The 14,088-nt window shown below is 47.8% G+C and overlaps 1 protein-coding gene and 1 long non-coding RNA gene across 6 annotated transcripts in view; both read left to right on the top strand.

Moving 5' to 3' along the window:
* Positions 1–14,088, top strand: part of CAMK1D (calcium/calmodulin dependent protein kinase ID) — a 464,674-nt gene that overhangs the window by 46,475 nt on the left and 404,111 nt on the right. The window contains exon 1 of one of the 5 annotated variants that reach the window (XM_070055708.1): positions 9,080–10,005. The exons of 3 other annotated variants lie outside the window; for them this stretch is intronic. The gene's annotated coding sequence lies outside the window, so the exon portion shown is untranslated. Of the gene's footprint in view, positions 1–9,079; positions 10,006–14,088 lie in introns of those variants that run through there. One more of the 5 variants, XM_070055706.1, reaches the window with a different exon arrangement.
* The window catches only part of LOC138845003 (uncharacterized), a 113,216-nt gene that overhangs the window by 45,389 nt on the left and 53,739 nt on the right, over positions 1–14,088 (top strand). The window lies entirely within an intron of this gene.

Here is a 14,088-nt window from a genome sequence, read left to right as displayed (position 1 = left end):
TCACCAAACACCAAAAGCAATTCCAGATATTACAACATTAAATGTAAAGAAAAAAAAAGGGCTGGCATTGTGGCATAGTGGGTTAAGCCACCTCCTGCGATGCCAGCATCCCATATGGGTGCCTGTTTCAGTTCTGGCTGCTCCACTTCTGATCCAGCTCCCTGCTGGTGCACTGGGAAAGCAGAAAGAAGATGGCCTGAGTGCTTGGACTGCTGTCACCCATGTAGGAGACCCATATGGAGTTCCTGGCTCCTGGCTTCAGCCTGGCTCAGCTCTGGCTGTTGCGGCTATTTGGGGAGTGAACCAGGGTATGGAAGATCTCTCTCTCTCTCTCTCTCTCTCTCTCTCTCTCTCTCTCTCTCTCTCTCCCTGTCTCTCTAGCACTGCCTTTCAAACAAGTAAATACATCTTAAAAAAAAAAAAAAAACAAGATAAAATAAGTACAAGAAAATACAGGTTAATACCTGGTAAACGATTTTAAAAAAGTCAATCTCTTAAGTTCTCTGCAGAATTCTGTGTCCCGCCTGTCCTGGGCCCCTGTGTTGCTGCACTGCAAGTCTTTATCTCTATCTATTCCGTGTCCGCCTGGGCTGTGCCCGCCCTTTCCATCACTGGCTGTCCCCTCTTTTCGCTGCTGTCTAGCACAGGAGGTCGAGGCCAGCCAAAGGGTTTCGGGGCAACCGCCACACTGCTGGCTGCCCTTCTTTCTGAGACCCCCATCTGCTCACCTCTCCATAGGCCCTGTCTCTCCAGCCACCACCAATTTGCCTTCTTTGCTACCTCTTTCCCCACTTCTGGAAACCTTCTTAGATATCCCTAAATTCTACAATGCATCTCTCACGTCCGCATTCCTGCACTGGCGTCTCCTCCTTGTCTCTCCTCTTCCTCAGGGTAAAGGCGAGCCCTGCCACAGCTTCAGTCTGGCACAGGGATCCTGGGGCCTGGGGGCTCAGCCACCCCAGCATCTGGCCCTGTTGGCCTCTCTGAGCCTGATAAGGAGAATGGGGAATGAGGGACAGCTCTTACATGTATGTGGGATCCGGTCTTCCCTGACCCCAGCTGAAAATCCATTAGGAGCTCAGACCTGCTAGGGGAGGAAACCCTAGCCCATCATGTTAAGCCTGGCTGCTTTTACATATTTTCTTCTCTCTTCGTGTTTCAATCAGTGGACCTGTCCCCCTTCCCCCAGCCCTGTCTGTTTTACCTGTGGTCATCTTTATCGTTTCTGCCCTGCGGGGCCCTTCTCCTGGAGGGCTCGCTGTGCCCAGGGGCAGGAAGTAGCCGCTGGAGCTTCCCTGGTTCCTACCATGCAGGCTGCAGGGAAGCCTTGGCAGAGGAACAGCCAGTTGATTGACTATTAAATCTGGGAGGAAATTAAATTCATTGTCTGTTTCCAGCTGGGATCCAAGTTGACCTGAACATCATCCAGATAAGTGATTTTCTTCGAGCATTTTAAAGTGGCTCATGGTCTAGTTCTCCAGAAAAACCAATTTAGGGAGAATAAAACCAGGGTTCTGGGGCCAGCATTGAGGCATAGCAGGTAAAACTGCTGTCTGTAACACCGGGATCCTATATGGGTGCCAGTTCGTGTCCTGGCTGCTCCACTTCAGATCCAGCTTTTACTGCTAATGTGCCTGAGAAAACAGCAGAGGATGGCCCAAGTGCTTGGGCCCCTGCACCTACATGAGAGGCCCAGAGGAAGCTCCTGGCTCCTGGCTTTGGCCTGGTGCAACACTGGCTGTTGCGGGCCATTTGGGGAGTGAAGCAGCGGATGGAAGACCTCTCTCTCTGTCTCTTTGTGTCTCCCCCTCTTCTTCTGTAACTCTGACTTTGAAATAAGTAAGTCTTTAAAAACCAAAAGCCAGGCTTTTTCCACAGGGACATGGTTTACTGCCACTGATGTTGAGTGCTGTGTTTGAGACACTGTTGCCAAAATTCTGGGTACACGTGTGACACAGTTGATTTGATTTGCTTCTGAAATGCTGGGACCACAGATAGGTGTGTGCTCAGATACTCTGTCTGAGAATGGTTTGTAGCCAGTGCTGACAGAGTGTTCAGCTTCTGCCTGTGGCGTGGGGAGCCCTGCTGACTCGGGAACTCAGCAGTGGGAACGCAGGCTTCCTTCCTCAGCTGGCTTCTCCCACGGCAGAGCCTGGTCCCCTCCTCAGCCCCGTTCCCACACACACTCGAGCCTGGTCCAGGGCTGTCCCCGCTCATTGGGATTTTCCTCTGCTCACAATTCTCAAGTCATATGGGCATCTTTTTTCTCTTTTATGAGCTTTATCCCTCCCTCCCTTATAATCTTTCCTAGTCCTTATTTACTTACTTCATTTATTCATTCTGTAAATGTTTATTCTGCAGCTTCCCTGAATAGTTGCCAGCCTTGGTGCTGGGGAGTTCCATGAGCAAGGCCCTCATGGTCCCTGCCGTCCTATTTGTGGCCCCTATACTTAGGGGTTGAGAGGGAAATGGATTCCAGAGTGTGAATGTGTATGCAAAGAAATAAGCCAGTTTCACCTTGTGATAAATGCAGTGAAACAGAATACAACGAAAGTAGGAGGAATTCCATGTTAGAACAATCACTTAGAAAGTTAATATTTTTAATTTTAAAAGATTTATTGGGAGTTGGCGCTGTGGCACAGCGGGTTAACACCTTAGCCTGAAGTGCCGGCATCCCATATGGGCACCGGTTCTAGTCCTGGCTGCTCCACTTCCAGTCCAGCTCTCTGCTATGGCCTGGGAAAGCAATAGAAGATGGCCCAGGTCCTTGGGCCCCTGCACCCACGTGCAAGACCTGGAATAAGCTCCTGGCTCCTGGCTTCAGATCAGATCAGATCCCACCATGTGGCCACTGTGACCCAGTGGATGGAAGACCTCTCTCTCTCTGCCTTGCCTCTCTGTAACTCTACCTTTCAAATAAATATAACAAATCTTTAAAAAAAAGTTATGGTAGCAAGATTAAAAAAATGGTTTCATTGTTTCACACAGATACTCTCCTAATAAACAGGTGTCATTGTCTATTGGCCCTACAGAAAGTTAACAAGAAAAACGCCTGGAACATCCCATAGAAACTGGTGCCATGAACTTTGCTCTAGACTGTTCTGCTTTTGTTTTCACTGGACACTTCCATTTCTTGATTGCCATTACTTTGATCATGCTTTGTCACCAGGATGGTACTGGTAATACCATGTTGCATTCCCTGTTAGAATTCTTTGAAGACATCCTTTAGAATCTTGATCCTACTTGTTTTGTTGTTGTCTGCAGCTGATCCAGGCACCCATTGAACAGAACGTTTTCTCTGCTCGAGTTTATCAGCCAGAATTGTGTAAGCCGAGCCAGTTGGAATGTCTGTGGGGCTGGCTGTTGTTTCTGCTGTTGACCATCAGTCTTCTTTGATTAGGTCATGTCCAACAATTTTTTTTTTTTCCCCTTGTGTATTGATGTGAATGGTTGCTCTGCTGGGCTTCATCTTCAGCATTGTCTTGTCCCTTCTTAAAACAACCTGTTCATTTGCAAATAGTTCACTTCATTGGGGGCATTGTCCAAGTTTAAGTTTTTCATAGTGCATCAGAGATTTCAGCACTCTTGAATCAAACTCCACCATCAATTTGGTGTTTGGTCGTGCTTCAATTTTGGCAGAGTTCATGTTGCTCTGGTAAGGGCTCTTTTCAAATAGATGTTTTATCCTTCTTAGAACTTCAAACTAAAACCTCTTAAGACATTTTACAGCAAGCTGCACCCACATGGGAGACCTGGAAGAAGCTCCAGGACTCTGGCTTCCGATTGGCACAGCTCCGGCCATTGAGGCCATTTTTTTGTGGAGTGGACCAGCAGATGGAAGCTCTCTCTCTCTCTTTCCCTCTCTCTGCCTCTCTGTAACTGTGCCTTGCAAATACATAAATAAATCTTTAAAAATATTGATATATGTGCATAGTTTCATCATAATAACCATTTTCCATGAACTTTTTGAAGACTTAATTTTTGTACTCTTTTTGGTAAAGTTCTTAATTAGCTTTTCCATTTTAGATTAACATGTAACCCTTGCACATTTTTGAAGAGTACAGTGCAGCTTTTCAACACATACGCATAGCTTCAACTGATCACACCAAGCAGCCAGCCTTTTCATTATGTATATTATTTGAGTTTGGGGCCTGCTAGCACCTCTCCTTTAGGTCTTTATACAGATAATTTTACATCATGGTGAGCTATAGTTGTCCCACCGTACTGCAAAACACCAGAAACTATTAGATTCACTCTATTGTGTTTTGGTACCCATTGGCTACTCTCCCCGCCATTGCTAATTTTGAACGAGATGATGGTGGTAAGAAGCCAGAAACGTCATTGTGTGTGTGTGTGTGTGTGTGTGTTACTAGGTGTGTTTTTTTGAAGGTGTGTATTTCTCTGTGTCTTATAAATGGGCTTCTCCAGTTGGTGAACTTATCTGGGAAGATAACATGGAGATAGGGGTAGGATTTCTGGGACTTAGAATATTTCACTGTACCCCTCACCCCAAAGGTGTTTAAGGGAAAAGCCAATCTCACTGAAGCTACATATTATCCGTACGGTGTGATGTGTCTCCTTGGGATGAAGCGATCCGCAAAGGGAAGAATACTTCTCTGGAAGGCTGCTTCCTAGCAAAGTGAATTGATAATTTCTTGTTGCTTGTTTCATAGGTTAACGGGGGATGCATCCAGTGTGATAAGGCAGTAGAGTGAGTTTGTGATGCATCTGACAACAGATACTAATTTTCTCCTGGCTAGAGGGACACACAGTAGGTACAATCTGAGCTTTGTTGACCCTCAGCTTTATCTTGAAAGATGCTCTTGGCTCTGTCCTCCAAATGTTATTGATTATTTTTAGCCAATCTCTGCAGATTTTTTCCTGTGTTCTCGCTCTTCTTGAATTTGTGTCCATTGCCAAAGGCTGTAGGGTATAATGATTTGTTGTGGTGAGCCCCTGTGCCTGTGACATTTCTAGAATGTGCCTGGTGAGCCTGTCTCCTCCCTGGCCTCGTAGATCCCATCTCTCCAAAAGCCACTGTGTCTCAGTCATTTATTAAACTCGGAGGCCACCTCTTGGGGCTTTGCTTATCACTGCACATTGGCTTGTGGAGTACCTGGGCCTGTCTGGGAGCCAAGTAATTCTCCCTGGGATGAGATGACCTCAGCCAGCCCTTCATGTCTTGTTTTCTTAGTCCACCGGCGTATCTGAGCACTGGCAGAATGCCAAGATCCTGAGCTCAGACGTTCTCAGCTTTTGATAAGAAAAGAATTTAAACTTTACCTTTGAGTTCCTGCTTACATGATGTGAATCCATACTGCGATTCCTGTCTTGCATAGCCTAGCAGAAGCAGGTACCTGATTTCTCTGCAGGTTCCCGCAGTCAAGGCGACCAGCATTAGGTTTAGGTGGGAGCATGAGGATGGGAGATGGCAGGAGTGTGTGGCAAGTGCTTTAATGAGTTGCCGCTGTGTTCAGACTTCATTGATCTCCTGCAAATGGAAAAAAAAAAAAGTATGAGTTTTACAGTAGAAATATATTGCAAATGAATTCTAGTTTGGAGTGATGTTCTTCTACCTGATTTATTAGGCTCATATCATTGATAATACTTACAAAATCAGGAATCTGAGGAATGGCTCCAAACAGAGGATAAATCATCTATTCCTGATGTCTTTTGGTCAGTTACTTGAACTTTGGGTCTGTTACAATGAGCTGGTATCTCAGGTGACAGTCGTTCAGAGAAATGAAGTGAAAGAATGATGGCCAGGGCTCACGTAACACAGACGTGTTCCCCCCCATGACAGTCCTCATCTGGCATTTCCTGGGACCTCATTTTAAGTGTGAGATGGCGGCATTGGTGGCTCTGGATGGGGCCAGCAGCGGGGAAGCTGGTGACTGTGCTTTACCCAGCCAGCTCCAGCCTGCTGGGGAAAGAAAAGTGGAAGCAGGTTCTGTTAAAAGTAAAGCCATTGTTAGTCATCGCCGATGCCTGGGGGAGCCTGACAAGGATGGGCCCTGGTGAAGTGGGGGTGTTGGGCACTAGATTTTCCAGCCACCTTTTCTTCTCCCCTACCTGCTCTTCGATGAATCACCTGCTCCTCTGTGTTTGGTTCTCTCCGCTTCCTTTAGCCCCTGGGAAGAGTTTCTGAATGTCTTTCTCATGCTGGGGCTCAGAATCCATCCTTGTTCATGTGCTCTGGTTGTTTTCACAGCAGTAGGCTCTGGGACCTGCGTGTGGGTCTTGGGAGAATGGAGCATTTAATAGAAGGCAAGCCCCCTTCCCTTTCCTGAGCAGTGTGTTGTAGGCTTATGGTTGTGTGGACTGAGAAGGCCATGCCAACATGGCTGCTGGCAACAGAAATTGCCTGGCAACAGGCTGTGATTGGATGGCTTCAGATACTGCCTGGCAACAGGTTGTGATTGGTTAGGACATAAACCACCCCTTGACCAGATTGGCTGCCTCGGCTATTTAAGCTGCTGTACCAACGGCAATAAACGAGTCTTCGGGCTGCTCACATCTGGCCCGCTTTCACCTGACTCCCGGGGTCTGTGTGGTGACTCTGTGCTTCTTGCCCCTACCACGCTCCTCCTCAGAACAAGTCCACAGCAACACATGGTGATGGTCATGATGATGGCGATGGTGATGGTGGTTGGTGATGGGGATTGTGATGGTGAGGATGATGGTGATGGTGGTGATGGCGATGGCAGTGATGATGATAATGATGATGGTAATGGTGGTGATAGTGATGGTGCTGATGGCAATGAGCGTGGTGATGATGAGGATGGTAGTGATGAAGATGGTAACACTGATGGCAGTGAGGATGGTGATGACAATGATGAGTCCCCAGGATAGAAGAACACAGAGATGTGCAAAGGAGAAACTTCTGATCATTTGCTGATGTTGATGTATCTCAAATCCCTGGATTTGGGATGGTTCCGATTTTAAATATTCCGCTCCATAGTTGTTTCATATATCAGAGACCAAAATGTTGCCATGGTGTGTTTGGCAAATATATGTTCATTACATTCTCAGAGGCTGGAGTTCCCAGCTTTGAATCAGGCTGCCCTGTCTTCTTTGAGTTCTGAAATCCATCTGCTTTCTACCAGTGGGTTTCAAATGTAGCCTGCATCAGAATCACCCATCTGTAGGACTTGTTGAAACGTAAATCTCTGAGCTTTGCTCCAGAGTCGCTTGGGCCTTGTGGATACGCGTTTCTGATGCGTTCCCAGGTGATACTGATGCTGCTGGCCCCAGGCCCACACTTCGAGAGCCACTTTTTCTTCAAGCAGACTCATGACAGAATTTCCACTGGTGTGTAGTGAAATGAGAAAAATGAGGTTCTCTCGTTCTCAGAAATCCAGGTGTATTAAGTGGAAGGGATTATCTGTCTTTTTCTCTTGAAATTGTGTCTTTCCTATTTTCTGATCAGGCGGTGTTGCTTTCAGAAAGTGGTGGAGCTAATAGGGTAGTTTGAAAAATGAAGAATTGGCAGCTGTACTCTAGTTCCTTGCTTTCTGGGAAAAAGTGTATAGCCCTGTGAAAGCAGATGTTCTGAGAACCATAATCTAATAAGTGTATGGTTCAGTTCTTTAACTTTAAAAATGCCTCCCTTGAAACAGGAGGTCAGGGGGATGGGGTGGTGAAGTAGGAGGACTTGTTAATGAATTTGGCTGCGTCCTAACTGTTTGACAGGTTTGGTAAACTTTCTGTTTTGCAAATCCGCATGTCTTGCAATGCACCCCTAGTATGCAGAAGGTAGCAGCTCGGGTACAGCAGGCATATTGGTTGTGACATGTCTTATCTCTGAAATCATCTTTCTCCTCTGTGGTTTCAGAGAGAGCTGGGGAGAGCGGTTGGCTGTGAGGATCCTCGCTTGAGTTTTTGATCTGTTGTTGTCTGTGGGGCCTCGTTATCTCACAGTCAGCGGGAGATGGATGTTTTGTACAAACATTCCGCGTTTTTCAAGCTTTGTGGGGTTTTTCTCAAGCTCCGCTATTTGAGCGAATCTAACAGTAATCCTACTTTGCAGGCTCCTTTCTGGAATGAGGTTTCATCGTTGTTTTGGAATATTTTAGGTGAAGGGTTAAAGAAAATGCAGCCACCATTTCCCTTGAACTTGGCTCTGGATGCTTTCCTTGAGAAATCCTCCATCTCTTTCATAGTGTCTCCTCTTTGCCTTGATTTCTTGGTTCATTGGTGGTTTCAGGCTTCCATTGGGATTTGCCTGTGGAGGCAGAGTTTTATCTGAGATTGTTTTAAAGAGCCTTCTTGATGGATGATGCAGAGTCAGTGTCTCTTCTGGGAGAAGAAAATTTGGAAAAAATTTTTTAAAGATTTTATTTATTTGAGAGGTAGAGTCATAGTAGTGAGAGGGAGAGACAGAGACAAAGGTCTTCCATTTGCTGGTTTACTCCCCAAATGGCCACAACAGCTTGAGCTGAGCCAATCTGAAGCCAGGAACTTCTTTCAGGTCTCCCATGCAGATGCAGGGGCCCAAGCACTTGGGCCATCTTCCACTGCTATCCCAGGCCATAGCAGAGAGCTGGATCAGAAGAGAAGCAGCCGGGACTTGAACTGGTGTCCAAATGGGATGCCAGTGCTGCTGGCTAGGGCTTTATCCAGCTATGCCACAGTGCTGTCCCCACAGATGGAGGATTAACCTATTGCATCACATTGCTGAGGGGGGGGGGACTGAGCTAAGCCTTCTTTAGTTTATAGATTTTCCTTGGTGTGTTCTGACAGTGAGAATTGCCTTTGTTTGTTTATGAGCCTCCCTGTTTTTAAGGATTGTTGCGCATCTCCCCAGAGCTTTCCTGGTCTGTTGGTGTCACATGAAATTGACATGACTTTTCTTTTCAAAACTGAAGCTCCTTAGAACATCTCCTAGCCATTTCTTTGGCATCATGGAGTCTCTGTTGGTGATGGGACATTTCTGTCTGTATTTATATTTTCTAGAAATTTGTTTCTCCCACATAGCTACTTTTCAGGGTTTTACTTCTATACATTTGGCATCATTATTCCAAAGTCAGCTCTAAGAAATAGCTTCCTTCTTTGAAACAGATGATTAAAATCATGGTCATTTTGTCTTCTTTTAAAAATGAAGGCAATTGACTTATGGAGTAAAAGGATTCATGAACATAGGATTGTGGCTGTTCTTGTGCTAAGGCTCGCTGTGTGCAGCAGAATGAAGTTTTTACCATTTACAGTTCATTGATTTCTTTAGTGTCTGCATCCTTAGAAGAGACCTGTTAGTACCTTTGTTAAGACATCAGTAATCTGTCTCAGGCTGCTCCACTTCCAGTCCAGCTGCTTGCTAATGTGCCTGGGATTGCAACAGAAGATGGCCCAAGTGCTTGGGCTCCTGCCACCCACGTGGGAGACCCAGATGGAATTCTTGGCTCCTGGCCGTGTTCTGGCCCAGCCCTGGCTGATGTGGACATTTGGGATGTGTGCCAGCAGATGGAAGCCATCCTCCCCTCTCCCCTCGCCCAACTCTGCCTTTCAAATAAATAAATACATCTTTAAAAAAAATCAGTGTTAACTATATTAACAGAGAGGTTTCTGGAAATGTCAGATGTAAACGTTGAGTTTGGATTTCACTTCCTTTGGAATTATTCATGTAGCGCCATTTGCCTTTCTGAGAGTTTGTATTATTAATAGAAGAGACAAATCAGCATTTTGTCAGTGTGGAAGACTTTGCTTGTTTTTCCTGTCTTGATTGCTGGTTGCACAGAAAATTCAGAGAAGGAAGAAGAGCGTGGCACTGGGGAGGAGGAGGGGTCGGATGACTCAGGGCTCCCTGCTCCGGCTTCGGCTTCGCCTCTGCTGCAGGGGGGCGTGTGGAGCGGCCCCACAGGCTGCGCGCTGGGGGAGCTGCAGGATCGCTGTCGCCCAGGGATCTCCTCGGGCCCCGTGAGAGGTTCTTGTTAGTACCTGTCTGTGGCAAGAACTGGAAACCATTTGCCGGCTCCACTGCTCAGTGGTTCCAGCGTGAGTGGAATTCAGGTTCGCCTGCAGGTCCTGTCTCCTGGCTCTGGCTCCCTCCCTTTGCTTTCCGTGTCGGTCCAGCTGACCCTGTTCCTGGGCTGCTTCTCCTTGCTCCCGGCTCTCTCTGGATGTTCCGCCAGAAATGAGCCTTCTTTTGGGTGTGTCCGAGTGGTTTGTTGGTGAACTCCCTAAAAGGCTCCTGGTGCTGGGGCTGCTGCAGGCTGTGGGTGCTCGTGGACTCTCGCTCATGTCACTGGGGCTCTTGGGTCTGAGTCCCGGTTTAGTTGTGGCACTTGGGGCAAGTTCCTGAAGCCCCTGGAGCCTCTTTTTTCCCCATCTGTGAAATCAGGACAGTAAAGAGCTGGTCTCATAGGACAACCCATGAAAAGAACCTAGCACTAGGCCGGCGCCGCGGCTCACTAGGCTAATCCTCCGCCTAGCGGCGCCGGCACACCGGGTTCTAGTCCCGGTCGGGGCGCCGGATTCTGTCCCGGTTGCCCCTCTTCCAGGCCAGCTCTCTGCTGTGGCCCGGGAGTGCAGTGGAGGATGGCCCAGGTGCTTGGGCCCTGCACCCCATGGGAGACCAAGAAAAGCACCTGGCTCCTGGCTCCTGCCATCGGATCAGCGCGGTGCGCCGGCCGCAGCGCGCCGGCCGGGCCGCGGCGGCCATTGGAGGGTGAACCAACAGCAATGGAAGACCTTTCTCTCTGTCTCTCTCTCTCGCTGTCCACTCTGCCTGTCAAAAAAAAAAAAAAAAAAAAGAACCTAGCACTATACCTGGCATCTGATTACTTTACAAATGTCAGATACTCTTATAAGGATCATTATTGCCTAAAAGAGTGATGCAGTGGGCCAGATGACCTGAGTTTTTCTCCATTCTGTGTGTGTGTGTGCGCGTGCACGTGCACACACAGGCGAGTATGCGCAAGAGGGAGAGAGGGAAGGAGAAAGAGAACAGCGCAGCACTAACACTGTATGGGTATAGAGGAGTTTGACCCAGGTTTCAGTGTCACGTCTTTGAAGAGAGCCAGGAGTCTGGGGGGTGCCTTGGTGCCAGAGAAAACAGGTTCCAGAAAAAGAAAACAGAGGCGGGGTCCCTCGCAGAGCAGGGAAGCGGTGGTGGTTATTGAGGATGGCATTGAGCCATGGGGATTGACGGCTCCACAGAGGGCGGCCCCTGCGGCCCAGGCTGCGGTGGGGGAGGAAGGCTTTGCCGCGGGCTGTCGGCCTGGGAACCTGTGGGGTTCAGCTGAGTGCATTCCATCCGAGCCCCCTGCTCCCTTCAGAAATGAGGGCCTGGGGGCAGGTGTGCAGCTGGTCGCATGGACGTGAAAGCATCTTACAGATGATCTCTGCCTGCCGAAGCAGCATCCCAGGGTATCCGAGTAGCGCACAGAGCTCAGTGTCCATACTCATGTTGAGAGCAGGCGCTTGCCCGCTGGGGCTGTCCCTGTGGTGGGTCAGGTGAGGCAGAGCACAGGGCACCTCCACAGTTGAGCTGCTGGCTCCTCGGAGATAGGGGTGGACCTGCTTAGTAGGGGTGGGGTCTGTATTGTTACCCAATCATCCAACAGGACTGCTGTTCTTCCTGACTAATCCCCACTTCACCCTTGATCGAGAATTTTACCCCTGCAGTTTTTCCAGCAACATAGTATCCAGAGTGACTTACCATGAATTGCATAGCTGCATGCAACTATACTTCATTATTATGTTTTAGAAAATTTATTTATTTGAAAGGAGAGGGAGAGATAATGGCCAAGTCTAGGCACAGTTAAAAGCCTGGAATTCCAGCCTGGTCTCCCATGTGGGTGGCAGGGATCCAGGCGCATGGGCCATCATCCTCTGCCTCCCCAGGTGCATTAGCAGGGAGATCCAGACGAGAAGTGGTGCAAATGGAGCTCGAACTGAAACTCCTACATGGGATGCTGGCACTGCATGTAGCAACTTAACCCCCTGTGCCACAATGGCAGCCTCTGCTGCTATGCTTTTTAAACCATTTTTATTCTATTTGAAAAGGGGGGTGGGAGAGAGAGAGGGAAAGAGAGAGATCTCCCATCTACTGGTTGACTCCTCTGGGGCTGGAGCAGGTAGTAAAAACATAGTCTGGATCTCCCACATGGGTGTCAGAGACCCAAGTACTTGAGCTGGAACCCGCTGCCTCCCAGGGCTTGCATTAGGAGAAAGCCGGAACTGGAATGGATCTGGGACTTAAAAGCAGCCACTCTGATGTGAGATGTGAGTGTCCCACCCAGCAAATAGGCTTTTAAAATTGGCATCTTAATGTCTCACTATCTGGATGTGCCTTGATTCTTTATTCATTCTTTCATTTGGCTTATTTCCATTGTTTCTATTATGAGTAACTTATAGGGTGCATATCCTTGTGCATAGATCTCCCTTCACAATATTGATAATTTTCTTGTATTAGATTCTGATAACGGGATTATATTAATGGATCTGTATTTATTTTAAGTGATAGTATGATGTCATAATTGGCTCTCAGAAAGGTATTTAGTAATTTGCAGTCCTACAGCAGATGTGTGGGAGTTTCTGTCCTATCACAGCCTTCTCAAAGATTCCCATTAAAAACGTTGCTTTGCAGGGGGACAGGTGTTTAGCGTAGTGGTTAAGGTGCCCACCTTGCAAATCAGAGTGCCTGTGGTTCATTTCCCAGCTCCTGACTCCAGCTTCCTGCTCAGGCAGACCCTGGGAGGCAGTGGTGACGGCTCAGGTAACTCGGTTCCTGCCACCCCTGTGGGAGACTGGGTTGCATTCCAGGCTCTGGGCTTCAGCCCCAGTCCCACCCTGGTCACTGTACTCATTGAGGGAACAAACCAGTGGATGGGGAAGTTCTCTGTCTCTCAAATAAAAAAAAATTTGAAAAAGGTTTTCTGATTTGATAGTCTAAATGAAACCTTTTAAAACGTTCCAAACAAATGAAGTCGCTACGTGACAACACTCGCTTACTCAGCTGAGCGAAGGCCCTGGCGTGCATGGGAGATGGAGAAGCATGTCTCTCCCCACTCAGGGATGTCCCTCAGGGTCACTGGAGGAGAAAGCCTTCCGCTGAGGGTGCGCTGTGCCACTTCACCTCCTGCCTGATGCTTTTTGTCTTGTTTTGAAAAATCAGTAAAAGGCAAAAATTGAGAAAACTCAGTGAGGTGAAGCAGGGAGCCCGAGGCCACTGCCTGGAAGTTCTAGAAATAGAACTGGGTGATCCCAGCGCCTCCTGACTTAGGGCGGTAACGTTTTCCAGTGTTGGGAAGCAACATTTTCCAAGTTACCATGCAAAATGGGAAAAGCCACCGCTTAGCCAGAGCCAAGTCCTATTCCTGACTTTTCCAACACGCAGAGCACATGTTAGGAATGGGTCAGATGCATGGTTTTCTTAGGGTGTAAAATGCTGCACAGATAACTCCCCTTTGGGACTCAGAGAATTCTGAATGCAGCCAGAAAGTGAATCAGTCTTGGATCAAAGGAGAACACACACACACACACACACACCCCAAAAAGCAAAAATAGCATTCCTATTATTTCTAGATTGCAGAAAATACTGAGATTGGAAGAACTGGTTTGTCAGCTTCTCTGGGCTCTCATTGTATGTGCTGGGCATTCTTTTAAGGTTCCTTTTGTAAATCAACAATGGCCACTCTAGCTGTTCCTGCCAGGAGCTCAACTCTGGGTAGATCCTGCTTTCATAGTTACTTCAATAACTAAATTAAGTTTAGAAAATTTTTAGTAAGCAATAAAGAATTGAGTAGAGTTTCTCTCTCTCTCTCTCTCACTCTCTCTCTCTCTCCCTCTCACTTTCTCTTGAGGATTTACTTATGTGTTTGAAGGGGAGAGTGACAGAGAGGAGGAGAGGATTGGGGAGAGAGATCTTCCATCTGCTGGTTCACTCCCTGAATGGCTGCAACAGCCAGGGCTGGTTCAAGTGGAAGCCAAGAGCCTGGAATTCCATACTGTTCTCCTGTGTGCATGGCAGGGGTCCGAGGACTTGGGCCATCCTCTGCTGCTTTCCCAGGCACATTAGCAAGGAGCTGGATCGGAAGTGGAGCAGTCAGGACTGTGAACCAGAGCTCTGGTACGGGAAGCTGGTGTTTC

This window comes from Oryctolagus cuniculus, chromosome 13, assembly GCF_964237555.1.
Source record: "Oryctolagus cuniculus chromosome 13, mOryCun1.1, whole genome shotgun sequence".
Classification (NCBI taxonomy): Eukaryota; Metazoa; Chordata; class Mammalia; order Lagomorpha; family Leporidae; genus Oryctolagus; species Oryctolagus cuniculus.
This window is presented reverse-complemented; position numbering and strand designations above follow the sequence as displayed.